The sequence below is a fragment of the Cimex lectularius genome, unplaced genomic scaffold (genome assembly GCF_000648675.2).
Source record: "Cimex lectularius strain Harlan isolate CLEC.00 unplaced genomic scaffold, Clec_2.1 scaffold262, whole genome shotgun sequence".
Classification (NCBI taxonomy): Eukaryota; Metazoa; Arthropoda; class Insecta; order Hemiptera; family Cimicidae; genus Cimex; species Cimex lectularius.
This window is the reverse complement of record NW_019392825.1, coordinates 407,078-422,615: the sequence shown is the minus strand read 5'-3', so window position 1 is coordinate 422,615 and position 15,538 is coordinate 407,078.

Sequence of the window (15,538 nt, the reverse complement as noted above, 5' to 3'; positions counted from 1 at the left end):
AGATTTGGTAATCTGAAAATAACATAATACTAAACAAAACCAAAAGTTCTATACGTAAAAGAAATATTGAGTTTTTTAATATAACATTTCTCTTAAATCAATTATATTTCGTGGTCTAATTGACCAAATAACTTCTTTACATTAATTAATCTTTATGTAAGGTATTGGTTGAAGTGAAAAAGTTAGTGCCACGAGGAGGATTCGAACCCACGACCTTCAGCTAAATACGCCACTGCTCTACCACTTGAGCTTTTTGAGTTTTTATTAAAGATTGAAGTGTAGAGTTTTGTTTATTTTTTGTACAATTGACAATGGTATGTTATTCGGATCTTTGTAACTAACAACGAATAATAGCGGGATGTTAAGAGAGAGAAAGATGGATAGAGAGGAAGAAAGAATACGGGAGAACGATGAGTAGAATGAGGGGGAGAGGGATAGAAAATAAATACATAGACATATAGAGAAAGCTAAAGGAATAAATTATGTAAAGTAATATAGGTAAAAAGCACAAAATATAATGTTTCCAAGATCACGGTTATCATTACAAAAAAGTATTAAAATATGTTATTGTTTCGGCATGTATAGTCAACGCTTGTTTCCTTCTAACGTGAGTGCTGCTCTGGTGCAAAATATTCGGGACGAAGTTTTCCAAATGAATACCGCAATGTTTCCCATGCCAATTCCCATTTCACCTCTATTCTATGGACGAACAGGGCTATTTTTCTGAACCGGCCATCGGAACTCCTAGATCCAGTTGGGCAGCTATTCGGGGAATTACCGATTCCGCCGGGAGGCGTCCCGCTACGGGAAAACTTATCACAAACTCTCGGGAATTGAAAGGGGCGAGAGAGGCGAAACTTTTCTTTGTACTTCCAAAACGGTGGCCCCGCGAAAAAAATACTACTAAAAGGGCTGAAGGGAAATAACGTTTTGATGGATGCGGGCGTAAGGCAAAATATATCTATTGCAAAGTTAAATGTTTTTGAACAACCCCACCCACATTCGATAAAACGAGCTTATGAATAGAATACTTTTCCGCAGATACTTCTAAGCATATATTTAGGGAAGAGTCCATTAATCAATGCGCAGTTTGCAATGAAAATAAACAAAAATCGGGCTTAAAGTTTCATAATTTAAAAAATAAATGAATACTTTAAATATGTATAACAGTTACACTGAATATTAAAATACAAATAAACAATCATCAAATTAATTGACCAAAAAGTTTGATACAAAAGACCTGAATTAATTATTCGGAAATCGTGAGATGCGGTCTGGTGTGATGCAGGTTTCAGAAAAACATTTTCTGTATCGTGCCAACGTTTCGATCTTTATTGAGATCATCTTCAGGGCCTGGGATTTACAAACATTGTTTACATTTAACAAATACATTTAGGATGTGGAAAAGTGAATTTATACAGTGCAAAATATATTTTTATATTAAATCAAAGCATTTCTACTCACTCAAAGTCTTCTGTGTAATTGTGCCATTCATGCGTGTCGTGTTGAGAGTACCAATGAGATTGTGCTGATTGAATATGAAAAATATATTTTGCATTGTATAAATTCACTTTTCCACATCCTAAATGTATATGTTAAATGTAAACAATGCTTGTAAATCCCAGGCCCTGAAGATGATCTCAATAAAGATCGAAACGTTGGCACGATAATGAAAATGTTTTTCTGAAACCTACATCACACCAGACCGCATCTCACGATTTCCGAATTATTATCGATTAACGGTCACTAATCACCACACAAAAGACCTGACTTAACATGTCGAATTCTAACATAAAAATAAAAAACACATGTAGTACAATACCAATAATTTTAACTGGGGGCGTCGGCGGCCGCAATGGTTACACTTTGACACGGCGCTCATCACTGTAAAAGTAATGGTCCCGGGTTCGAATCCAGCGGCCCTGCATTCGAACCAGACATACTTATAAATATTTTTTTTTTCAAAAACACCGGCAAAACCGCCGGACTGTTGAAAAATCTCAGTGTTAACAAAAATTAATATTATGTACAAAATTGCTAAATGTAAGTAAAATCTTATAATTGCTAAACTTTTTTTTGTTTTTTATTGTAGCTCGCGGACATTATAACAATAGTTTCCTTGCGGGAATGGAATATATTAAAGTATAATTCAAAAAAACAAAGTATATGTTTATTCTAGCAAAAATCGTGACTCTATTCAAAATTGGTTTTCTTGGCCCATTTGGTTCAACATCTGTCCCTTGTTTTTATTGGAAGTTTCCCTGTTCTTTGCTCAATATTACTTTTTTATTTTCTCAGTCTCTTTTCCGTCCATTTTCCGCTAAAGACGTGCAGGTTTCAACTGAGCATTATTTAATATATCAGTACGTTTGTGATTTATTTCTTATATTCAATATTTGACACCAAATAAGTGCACTCATACTATTTTAATGATATTTATTTGATATAATAAACAATATAAATATGTTGGGGTTAATACTAATTGTAGTCGGCGTGAAGAGACATTTTTCTAAATTAGCATATGTTAAAAATTGATTTTGATATTAAACGGCCATCTTGTTTTAATCAAGATGAAAATCCGCTAAAATATTAATTTTGACTGAATGATGAAATTTAAGCTGAGCAGCTTATATATTTTGCAGAATTTTTTAGACCAATATTTTTTATATACGTATATAATGTGAGACTTTTACGGGGTCTGTCATATCTGCGTATTTTATATATTCTTTAACTGGTCGTTCACACGTATAAGTATTTCTTTAATGTAATTTAAAAACAGATGCATATATGTAATATGAAATTGATGTATGAGCTACCATTGAAGTACTAATAAAACAAGTATAAATTGACATTATTCTTTTTAAAGGGTACTTACAGAATATAATAGAATAGAAGAGAAATCTCTTAATTAGAAAGAGACTCAGGGTATGTCCTCTGTATGGTACAGTTGTGACAGTGAAGCACATCCTAGAAGAATGCGAACAACATTCCGTTATCTCAAAAATTCTAAGGCATAACAGCGACCATAAAGATCGACTTATGACGTATTTAAAATCAATTAACGCTTACGGCCACATATAACCCCCACATGTGGTTCACCCCCCACTATTGTATTGTACGATTTATTAGCGTGAGTGGTTTAGCATGCATGCGGCTGTGACTGAATATCGAGTAACTCACAGACCCACCAATTTAGGTTAGTGATAACACATTTGTAGTATGATTGTGGGAAGGGTAGACAGCGTCTTGGTTATTACGAGATGCTGCGTCCTTTCTAGTATGATCATATTTATTAGCGTGAGAGGTTATGTGTGAATAGTGTGTAAATGGACGTGGCTGTCGAAGAATATCGAGTACGCCACAGGCCCGTCAAAAACCTTAGGATTTGTTTTATGGATGAGTGGAATTTGTACATACCGTTCGAATGTATTTATTCGCAAGAATGGAAGGAGGTCGGAAGGATTAGAACCATCTTACTGACCTCCACATTAATTGTAACGTTTGGAAACTAGGTTTATTAGTATAAATGTGAATTTTGAATATGTGTGTATGTAAATGGTCAAATATTTCAATGTACCACATGTGGAGGGATGCAAAAAGAAATGCAACTAAAACCGTAAGGTCCGATGAGTAGCCAATTTGAATGAAGTTATCAGTAAAAAGTGCAGATTTTTCAAAATATGAGAAATCTATGTGCGTGGTGCCGGCAATGACCGAAGTAGTTAGCCGGACGAAAAAAAATAGAAGAGAAAAATGTATATTATTATAACATTCAAAAAATATTTCAATATTGCACAATATCATAAAACAAAAATTCCATGGGCTGTAGCCAATATAGTAATGTATGAATTATGCTGTTTTAACAATTTAATCGTTTGGTTGTTATAGAAATACTAATTTAGACTCAGATTCAAAAAATATAACAAACAATTCAGTCAATAATGGGGATAATAAATCTCCAACTGAAATTATAACACAGCTTCGAATATACTATCAAACTTTAACGATTTTCTAATCAGGTATAGTAACATTAGTTAATCTATAATCATAAATTTATGATTATTACATGAATATTAAATAAACAATTTGAGTAATAATAATTTTAATTCAAGAATATTAAATAAATATTATCAACAATGGTGGCAATAAATTTTAACTAAATTTATAACACACCATAATATCTAATATACTATCAAATTTGAACAATTCTGTAAACTGGTAAAGGACGTTATTTCCATATTATTTATTTCTATAAACATAAACTTAACTTTTGGAGAGAGGTGTTAAATACCTAATTTTAAAAATAATAATTTTAGTTTAAAAATAATAAATAAATATTATAAACAATAGTGGCAATAAATCGTAATTAAAATTTTAACAATTATTAATTAATTCAATAATTACTTGTTAAATAAGCTTGCTAAAATTAATTGAATGAAAAAAAATTTACTACCTGCTAATAGTTAAATTCAATTATTAATTCTTTTCTGTATTTACAGGAATTAATAATGTAATTAAATAGCTAAGACCATTTTCCTTACCAATAAAATATTGAATGAATCTACTCCATGAAATTACTATGCATCTCATCCATTGATAACTGAACTCGTTTATGATTGGACATTCATAAACAAAATTATATGCATACATTCTCATCAAAATGCAAATTACATAATGAACATTTATGCCTATCTTCACATCTAAAAGCTGAGTAGTTTAAATTCATTCTTCCATTGCCTTCATTACACATGACATAAAATATTGTTTGTTATTATCGGTATGTAGTGACTATCTACAAATTCAATATTAACTTTTTTATACATTTGATGAAATCGTGTATCACTTCGTTTAATTAAAAAAGTCTGTAGAAATTGTAATTTTATATAATGCATAAAACGTTGCCTACACTTTTTATCCTTACGCAAGTAAATCTTTTTTACATTGTACATTTATACATTGCACAAATCTTTAACTTCTTTGAAACAATATATTTTTTGTCACTGACTTACTCTATTAGTTGTTCTTTAATCGGCTGTGATGAAGTTTGCAGTGAGATCCTTGTGAAATTTATACGCATCTGTACTCTTTTACAAACTATTGGACTCCTGCCTGTTTCCAAGTAAATGACAGTCTGGACAATTGAGGCAAATAAAATACTCCCTTCAAAAATATTTTTGCACTTATGGGTAAGGAATCGTTATTAAAAAAAATATTGTCGAATGTATGTACTATATGGTGTAAATGCTTATAATAAGTTCTGTAGTACTTATATAAATACTTAATATAAATAACAAATAATTAATAATACTTATATAAATTTAATATAATTTTATAAAATTATAACATTATAAATGTGGGTCACTTTATTGGACATTAGTCATATTCAAATTGGCAAATAATGAAAATTATATACAGTAGATTAACTTTAATTGACTTGAAACTTGTGAGAAAGTTTCAACCTAACTTGCTTGTTGTTATCATAATTAATAATCATCATAAAATAAATGTATTTATAGCTTGGTAAATCAGGTTCAGTCAACTTTCTTAGTTTCTATTTATTTTCTAGCAAACTAAGTACCATGTAACCTAGTAAGTAAAATTCAACGGTGAATACACTAGTAATCTTTTAAATTTTTTAAATTGATATATTATTTGTCACCCGAACTGGAATTCAGAAAAGATGACCTGAAAATACATTTTTTTCTTGATAGAAAAACGTTGAATCATGTATACTAACCCTAACCCATCTTACCCTGCACCAACCTAACCATAACTTACCATAACCAATACTAACCTCTTCTCTACTAAATCTAAACCAAACAAACTTTGGATTGGAACCAAGGTATGATGGAATTCACAACTTTGAAGGCGTGGCATGTCACAATTTGGTTGAAAACTGTCGTGCCGGCGTAGGGTCCATAAATGAGAATTTTATATCTGAAGATTATGTAAGTAATGTGTGGTTTTTAGTGACCGTTATTAAATGATTATTCGGAAATCGTGAGATGCGGTCTGGTGTGATGTAGGTTTCAGAAAAACATTTTCTTTATGGAGCCAACGTTTCGATCTTTATTGAGATCATCTTCAGGGCCTCGGATTTACAAACATTGTTTACATTTAACAAATACATTTAGGATGTGGAAAAAGTGAATTTATACAATGGATAAAATATTTTTTATATTCAATCAAAGTATATCTACTCACTCAAAGTGTTTGTCGTCTGTGTAATTGTGCCATTCTTGCGTGTCGTGTTGAGAGTGCCAGTGAGATATTGCTGTTTTATGTGTATATACGTTGGATTTTGAAGGGGTCGGTTTCTTTGAGGTGAAAAGTAAAATTAAATCTAAATGTTAAATAAAAAATATATAAGTGGCACAGTTTAAAAATTCACGTTTTAGATGTATATTAATTAAACAACATGAGAACACAAGTACATATAATACATGCGTTACCAAAAATTCTTTTTGTGTACTGAAAAACGACTTTATCTATTATTTTGGCGTTAAAATTATACCCCGCCCTGTTGCAATGTTGCACTATTAAACTATTATAAATTTTATGTATTTGGAGGATTTTCATAAAACATTTATGTTCAACTTTTAGCTCTGTTTTGAGTGCTTTACTCTTTTCAAAATATTTTGATAATCCACCTGTTGAGAGTAGGCACAAAAAAGGAATGTTATGGACATATTTAACATCGCAAAAACCTATGCTTGAAATATTTATAAATCAAGTTAAAAAAATTAGGTTGTATAAACAATAAACCTTTTTATTTTTTCGAGTACATTTCCATCGCAATCAATAATAATGTGGGAATTTTAGGAGCCGACAAACAGATGATGGCATGGCCGGCCCTCTGCGAATTTGTACTTCTTTTTCTGGTGTTTTACGCTTATTTTTTCAACCTGGGCCCATTTCAGCGCTCCGATCTGTTACTCACTCTCTGATTTTATATGAAATTGAAAGCAATGCAAACAGAAATTTTGTCTTCATTCCACCACAGTCTCGATATTCCTTCGCGCGGGAGATAAGCAACCCCCTTCATTTCATGTTAATAAATTTCATTCATTTCAATGAAATAACGTAAACACATCACCCGATACAAACCTAGAAGACCCTTTCTCAGAGTATTCGGTATTTTTATGAGCGGAAAAATCTGTTTTAAAATTAAAAATAAAATAATAAGAGAAAAAATATTATAACAACGTAAAAAAGTAAGCAATAAAAGACAAATAAATTGTAATTCAAGTTATTTAATAGACAGATTAAAGACAGATTTTGTCCTAAGCATAATCATTTTTATTGCTTATTCAAATGACATACGTAATAATGCATGATATTAAAAACCATTTTTCACCTACATAAAATCGATTTTCATAGTGTTCGTTTAAATTCAAAAAAATTTGACACAATACTCTAACAAAGAAATAAAGTGTAAATAAATATATGGAGGAAAAAGTGTCAGATTTACATATAACCATTGCAATACCGGTAACTAGTTTTCTCTAGGAAACGATATGTAGAGATTTTAGTTTGTTTTGTGTATTAATGTTAGGTCCAATCACAAAATAAATTTTGCCGAAATAACGGGCATAATTATAACATAAATAGACAATATAATAACAAGGAGTAATAATATAAATAAGGAGAAAGTGATTTTGAAATCGATGATCACGCAAGCAAGTCCGATCAATCAGCTGAAAAAATCAACAATAACAAAATTAATTTTTTTTCAACGAATGAAAAAATGTAGCAAGGTACACAATGTTTCTTTGATTTCTTTTTCAATGTGTCTTCCGTATATAACTATCCATTAAACTGTGCAATTTAATTATATGGAATATGCATAGACAGAATATATTTTGCAGTCGATGTGAATTTTTGACAGTATATTTTTTATATGCTAGTGAAATATCGTCAAAAATTTAACTTTTATAATAAATGATTATTAGGAAATCGTGAGATGCGGTCTGGTTTGATGTAGGTTTCAGAAAAACATTTTCTTTTTCGTGCCAACGTTTCGACCTATATTGAGATCATCTTCAGGGCCTGGGATTTACGTTGGTTAAACTTAACAAATACTTGTAGGATGTGGAAAAAAGTGAATTTATACAATGCAAAAATGTTTTTTTAAAATATTCAATCAAAGTATTTATACTTTCTCAAAGTGTTTGTTTTCCGCGTACTCATTTTGAGTGAGTAGAAATACTTTGGTTAAATACTTTGATTGAATATAAAAATTTTTTTTTTGCATTGTGTAAATTCACTATTTTCCACATGACTTTCCATGTTTGCCTGTGGTAAGGTCTGTGTAACCGGCAAAACTGAAACCATGGCCATATCTATGAAATTTTCAGCTATTGTGCGGGTTGGTTTCTAGAGAGTCCTCTATGAATTTCATCCCAATCGGATCCAATGAATGGCCTGCGTATCCGTAGACGTAAAATACGGAACAGAGCTGTATCTCTGAAACCATTACGCGGATTCTGATTTAATTTGCAGGGATTATGAGAGTTGTTTTCCAGGTAAGTCTCTATGAATTTCATTGTATTTTATCAACGGTATTGCCTGCGCAAACGCAAACGTTGATATAAACAGCTATATCTCCGAAACCATTCGTCCAATTTTTATGAAATTTTCACAGATGATGTGGCTTTTTCTAGATAATTTATTCACTAATTAAGTTTATTGGATGTCGGGCATGTAGGACAAAACTGCTCTCATATGCACTGACTCCCTCAGCGCGGTGAGAGCCCTGAGAGACATGGGACTCACTGGTCGGCAAAATCCAATTAAAATATGCGGACATCATGCGCGCCGGGAAAAGGGTGGTTTTAACCTGGATTCCAGGGCACGTTGGCCTGGAGGGGAACGAGAGAGCGGTCCTGGCCTCGAAGGCTGGTACTCTCGTCCCCCACAGTGATGATGTTGAGAACACCCCGATTTTGCCTGAGAACGCTGAGAGAATAGTGAAAATATGATATTAGAAAAGTGGAAGCGTCGTTGGGCCGACTCGGCTTATGCGCTGGTGTCCCGAAGGGAAAGCTTTGATCTGACTCGCCTGCGGATCTGCCGCACCTGCGACTGATGGATACCTGTTGGTCGGCGCTAGTCGACCTAGGTGCCCAGCATGCCTAGATAACAGACTCACGGTGTCGCCCTCCAACATTTGCGGTCGCAGCTTGACCCGGTATAGGGGCCGAAAAAGAAAACCGCCGGACTATAGGAGAATGTTCGAGCATGACAGCGAGTTTAAAGAAAAACTTTTAGGTTTCTGAAAGATATTGGGATAATGGGTTGTATATAGTGGGGTATTTATTTCATTAGTTAAAGTTTAGGTTAAGTTAACGTTCGAATAGGAGTATGCTGGGCGGCCTTGCACCATATCACCTCAAGGCTCTACCGCTGCTCCGCCAAACTGGGTCGGGGCGGAATATCGAGTACCCTCCGACCCGGATTCTAGACAGAGGATATGCATGTATTATTGGATTTGTATATAGGAGTATGTATTTATTTTATGAGTGAGTGTGAGAATGACTAGTTTTAGGGCACGTAAGGGCGCCGATATGACCAAAGATTGCGCCCGATCAGAGCCCAACTTCGGAGTCGCTCAGGCACCAGGTGGGTGACTCCCCATGATCCATCGGGGAGAGGCAAGAGGCCTCCTGGGAGTCTCGTGATTATAATTCTAATTAAGTTTATTCCAAACGGATCAATATGAGCAAGTGCATGCACAAAATATGAGGAAGTTATACTGCCCTCCCACTTGGCAAACTTGTTTTAGTGCTTCTAAAAGTCAATGCAAATTAGAGGAAAATAAAATATTATGATAATTATAAAAACAAAAGTTAATACTATGTTTTGGATTTGTGTCTCTGCATTGTTTCAATCCAAACCAAAGGGGGATTTTTCCTTTCATTAGTAACGTATTCATTCTATTCAACCCAATCTCGTGGCACATTTAGTAGTTTCAGTGCTTAAAACCAACAATTTTTAAGGGGAATCACTTTGCCAGAACAAGAGTTAAATTTGACAATATATTTTTAAAATTTAAAAACTTTTTATTAGAAAAACTATCATTAATAATTTCATGGTCTACATAAAAGAATTATTTGTTTCATACAACTACAAATTAGTTTTAAACTAGGTGAGATTAAAGTCAGCAACTTAACTAAAAGCTATATTGTTTGATCCTTTTAAACATTTAACCGGTGAAAGGGGGAAGTAGCAATTACCGGCAGTTTAAGTCTTCTGTCGAAACAAGTGGAAAACGGACATCGGCTTAAGTTCTTTCGATGGGATATCCTTTATTTAGGCAGTCTTTCCCATTTGTTTCATCCTCGGAAGCAAGAAGTACGATTTTGATTTATCACCAAAAGCCTGGGGAAAGTTTTTTGAAATGTAAATACCATCCGGTTCTTTACAATCGGCCGTATATCACAGGCAAAAAGGCAATTGAAACTTTCTTAATAACCGAGTTTTTCAGACGGAGAAGCTAAGGTGCAAACAGTCTCCCGGAATCCCTAAGTGGGTTATTAATTTAGTTATGTAAATCAAACTGATCTGGAAAGATAAAACGTGAATTGGGAATATTACGATTTTGATGAAAGGAATTCAATTAATATGAATCGTTTCTCACTTAATCATATCGTTTATTTAAAGTTGAGAGATTGAGAGATCTACTCCTACAACAAGATCAAAAGCTCGTCTTCAACTTACATAGTAATATATTTGTTATTAATTAAATGTTATTATATGTTAAGTATTTAAATCTTATATAAAAATTAATATTCTCTTGTAATATTATTGCAAGTGTCAAAGACGGTCGGCCAATTTATGCGAAATGAAGATGAACAATGGATATTTTACGCGATTAAGAATAGGCCATACACGTTTGACACACGGGCACCTGCTCTTGGGCCAAAGCCCGCGCAGGTGCCCCTTATGCAGAGAAAGGTTGCTCGATGTGTGCCACATAGTGGAAACATGCCATGCCTTGGCTCCCTACAGGGAGCGTGTAGGCATGCCATCCAATCTGAAGAGGGTACTCGAGCACTGCAGCGAGTTTCAGGGTCCCCTGTTCCGGTTTTTAGGGGAAATTGGGGTTTTCTATTGTATATAGTATGTCTCATGTGTTGTGTGTCTATATGTTTTGTCTGAGTGCATGTATTTATTAGCGTGAATGGCGAGGGGTGAGGGTGCAATATAACATCATCATCGCCCCTCGAACGTTGAGAGCGTATGAGTATGTGTTCGGGGTCGATGGCGGAATATTTATAAAAGTACTCCATCTAGTTTAGTTTGAGTATGGGTCGGTGGATGAATATCAAGTACTCCACCGACCAAACGGAATGAGTGTATTGTATGGATGTATTTATGTGTATGAATGTATTTATCTGTATGAATGTAGTGTTCGTAAAGAGTGTAAAAAAAATCTATATTCAGGTGGATGTTGAGGATGATGTTGAAAGTAAAAAAATCATCCACTTTCTATTTTAAAATTGAATTTTTGTTGAAAAATGTTAGAAATTTCAGATTGTTAAAATTTGTTTTGTCTGTGTATTCATATTTGATTATTTATGCTCAATTTTTCGTTTGAAAGATGTATAATAAATTTTACACACCCAATAATTATGGTGCCAAATTTCATCAAATTCCGTTAAAAATAACGAGCTCATCTTCATTAAATTGTAAACAATGTTTTTATTCTCAAAATAGTTTCTTCTAATAATTAATATAAATGTTGGAATATTCCGTTTATTTTATTCAATTAGTTTACATTTAATTATGTCATGATACATAGTTTCTGTTATAATAATTTGATATTTACATGGTTGTCGAATTTGCTGAGATTTTACACTATAAATTAACTTTTTTTTTTAGGAGTATAAATCGTGTGTTAATTGGGTTGACAATAAATAGGTTAAACGGTGATGTAGCTTCCTAAAATTGCATTGGGTTAGGATTATTAGCCTAATCTCTCTCACCCGGCAGTGATTGCATATTGCAAGCAAATCGGAACCGTGAACGGCGTAATGCCTAAATACCAAATTAGACGCGTATACCTTTGATAAATCCCACACCTTGACGTCCATTTAGGATAATTACTGGTAATTAATACGCGTACGAGATCAAATGGGATGAAAGCGCTGTGCAATATTAAACCCGGTCTGTCTTTTTAAAAAGTTTTTAACCGAGGAAAACAATTGTTTGCGAGTTTGAAACGTTGCGAACACATTTTATGTTAATATCTACTGACATTTGTTTTTTAATTTTTATTGACGCATTTTTATTATCTATATCATTTTTATACTATATTCCTTTTCTGCTAAGAAAACCACCATGTAATAAAAGAATTTCTTGCTTTATAATGTAAAAGGAGACTCGTTTTTTCAGTAGTCCATTAAAATTAATTTATGGATTTTTTAAGTAGTTAATGCTAAATAAATTACTTTACTGAGAAGACTTAAAGAGAAGAAATAAATTCTAAGCATAAACTTACATAAACAGGTAAATACCTGGCATAAATAATCTTTTATGGGAAATATTTTGTGAACCTTAATTAATGATTATTTAGAGATCGTGAGATGCGGTCTGGTGTGATGTATGTTCAGAAAAACATTTTTTTTTACTTTTCGATGTTTATTAAGATCATCTTCAAAGCCTGGGAGTTATACACATTGTTTAAATTATACTAATACATATAAGATATGAACGTGAATTTATACAATGATGTATACAAATTTTAAGTTTAATCAAAGTATTTGTACTTACTCAGAGTGTGTGTTTTCTGCGTAGATGTGTTACTGTTGTGTCTCATGTTGAGAGTGTTAGTGATAACAGAAGTTACAGTGAGATTAATACTTATATGTATTATGTTACCCTTTTTCAGCATACTTCAATATGTTTCTTTGCACTTATCGTATGTAGTAGTATTTAGTAAGCTCAACTTGCTCATCAAACAATTTATGTACCATATTTACCAACGCTTATTACATATCTTTCTTCGTAGTTACCTCATTGCCAATCAAATTATATTTTTATATACTTAATTTCATGTATTTTTTGTCTATCCATTTATGCACGTATTTTACAAGAAGACGATTTTATTAGCAGATTTTTCTTCTCATCCTTCACCCTGCCATTTCCAATTGAGATTCCTTACCGTGGAACAAACGGCCACTCGGTATGCTAAAAATACAATTTTTGGGGAGGATTTAATTTTTTAAGTAGATGATTTGATTTCGCCTATAAAAGGAGCCCAAAGGAAGGCAAGGGGGTTTGCATATCTTTAAAACATATTTATTCTAATTCAAAGGTTCTCCCTTTGCTGGTTTTCCCTTTTACATTTCTATCTTGAAGGGCTTATATATTTACAAGTTTATATTAAAAGTGTAACATTGTCTTATTAAGTCAAGAGTAACCAGCCCTAGATAAAATTTCCTAATGAAAGATTGCATTTAACTAAACCTAATAGAAATAAATAAAACGAAAAAATATCCGTCACATTATTATCAAAGAAAATTTTTTGAATCCTGGTCGGGCTGGACTTGGACTCGGTTTTTGAGAGTGGGCGTCCAGCTTCTTTCCTGCGCTCTTGTCTCAATAAATCTCGCTCTCTCTCTCTCTCTCTCTCTCTCTCAAACTTCTTGCAGAAGATCTTGTGTTCGACTTCCTTTTGGATTCTGCGTTATAAAACGAATATTGCTTTTTTTGCACTAAAGAAAGGTTTATCCATGTACTCCACCTACCTGAATGGTGCTTCCTTGACTCCATATAGAGAGCGTACAAGAATGCCTTCTGACAACAACATTGAGTTTGAGGACGGCAGCGAGTCCCTGTTCCGATTCATGGAGGAAAAAGGTTTTATTGTATATCAGTAATAGACGTTTTGTGCCCCTCGCATGTGTGAGAGTGGATGTATTTATTGGCGTGAATGTGTATGGTGGATAGAGTACCCCTCAATTAGCTATAAAATAGTTGAAAGGGGTGATTGAGGATTGAGTACTCTAACAGAGTGAATGACATATAAATAAGTAATCGAATATTTAATGTTCAGTGAGAGAATGAAGGGGTTTGGATTTAGATACTGATTGCGTTGGAAATTGAAATGACCAGGTGTTGTCTGGAAGGACACGTCCGAGGTCTGACGTACTGCCCACACCTGGGTAGTTGATTCTCGAAGCCTGCCGGTTATTCTTTTAAATTAGAAAAACTGGAATTGGGGGCGGACTGCGTAAGGTGATGGAATCAACTCTGTACAAATTCGTATGTATGTACACATATGCCTATCAGAGCTTATATAAATCAGTAACAACTAATCTGCTATTTTAGAATTTATTCTTATTTACCACCTGGCTAACTGAATAGATTTGTTATTACTAATCAAACATTACTTAATTTATTACTTATTTATCTATCACTGCACCTCCATATGATACATCATTTCCAATCAACCAATGTATTTATATTCTTAATTGCGTTACTTTTATCTATCAGGCCATAGATTGATGAGAGTAGGCCTACTTACCTATCTACCAACTGGCCTTGTAGTCTGAAACGTAAGTTTATAACATTAACATATAAGCTCATCATACATTTAAAACACTCAAACAATGAAACAACCAACATAAATGAACAACCTAATTATATTCGAATATATTTATCTAATTAGAGAGAAAGGTGTGCATCGTTCCACTTTTTGGACCAGTTTTGTTAAGATGTACATTTTCCTTGATTGTAGTATTCAAAAATAACTTACAATCTAGATTACATAATACCTAGGACTTTTACAGACATACAGGTAAAAGGTTTTCATTTTCATAGTAAAGAAATTGCAAGAGGGCTTAACATCTAACTCCCGATGGGTGTCGCGGATTAAAGAAAAAAAAGATTGGCTCTGACGGGATTAGAACCTAGAACCACGAGATTGCCAAATTCGAGTTGGACGATCGAGCGATTCGATCACCCTGTCTTCTTCTGAAGAAAAGTTACGTTTAATTTGTGCAGTTTTTCTTCACTCCTATAAATAAAGCAAACAAACAAGAATAGTATTTCGGAAGCAATGCGTTTCAAATAAATGGGTATTATACGCCATTAATTCATTTGCAATGCAAGCCTAGGCGAATTGATGACAACAATATTTTTACAATACCATTCCGGTTTTTTTCAAAGTTGATATCCACATTTGGATGGGTATCATCATTTCATAACGTCACTTTCTACTTGGTCATGATCAATCAGCAAAAGTCCCTAAAAAGTAAAAATTAACCCCGTTGTGCAATTTACTTTTTACCTTCTTACCCTTCGACCTGCTTACATACTTATCAACATTTCTATACTTTTTTATTTATCTTTACAATTTTAAAATCACTTGCCTAACTACCTAATTGCTTACTATCTGTTTTATTTATCAATCTATTTATATACAAAAAAAGACAAATTTTACAATTGTGCAATATCAAATAAATTGTACTTTGTAGAATTGCTGAGGATGAGACGATGTAGGTTTTAAAAATGATACAAAAGTAAATGTTTT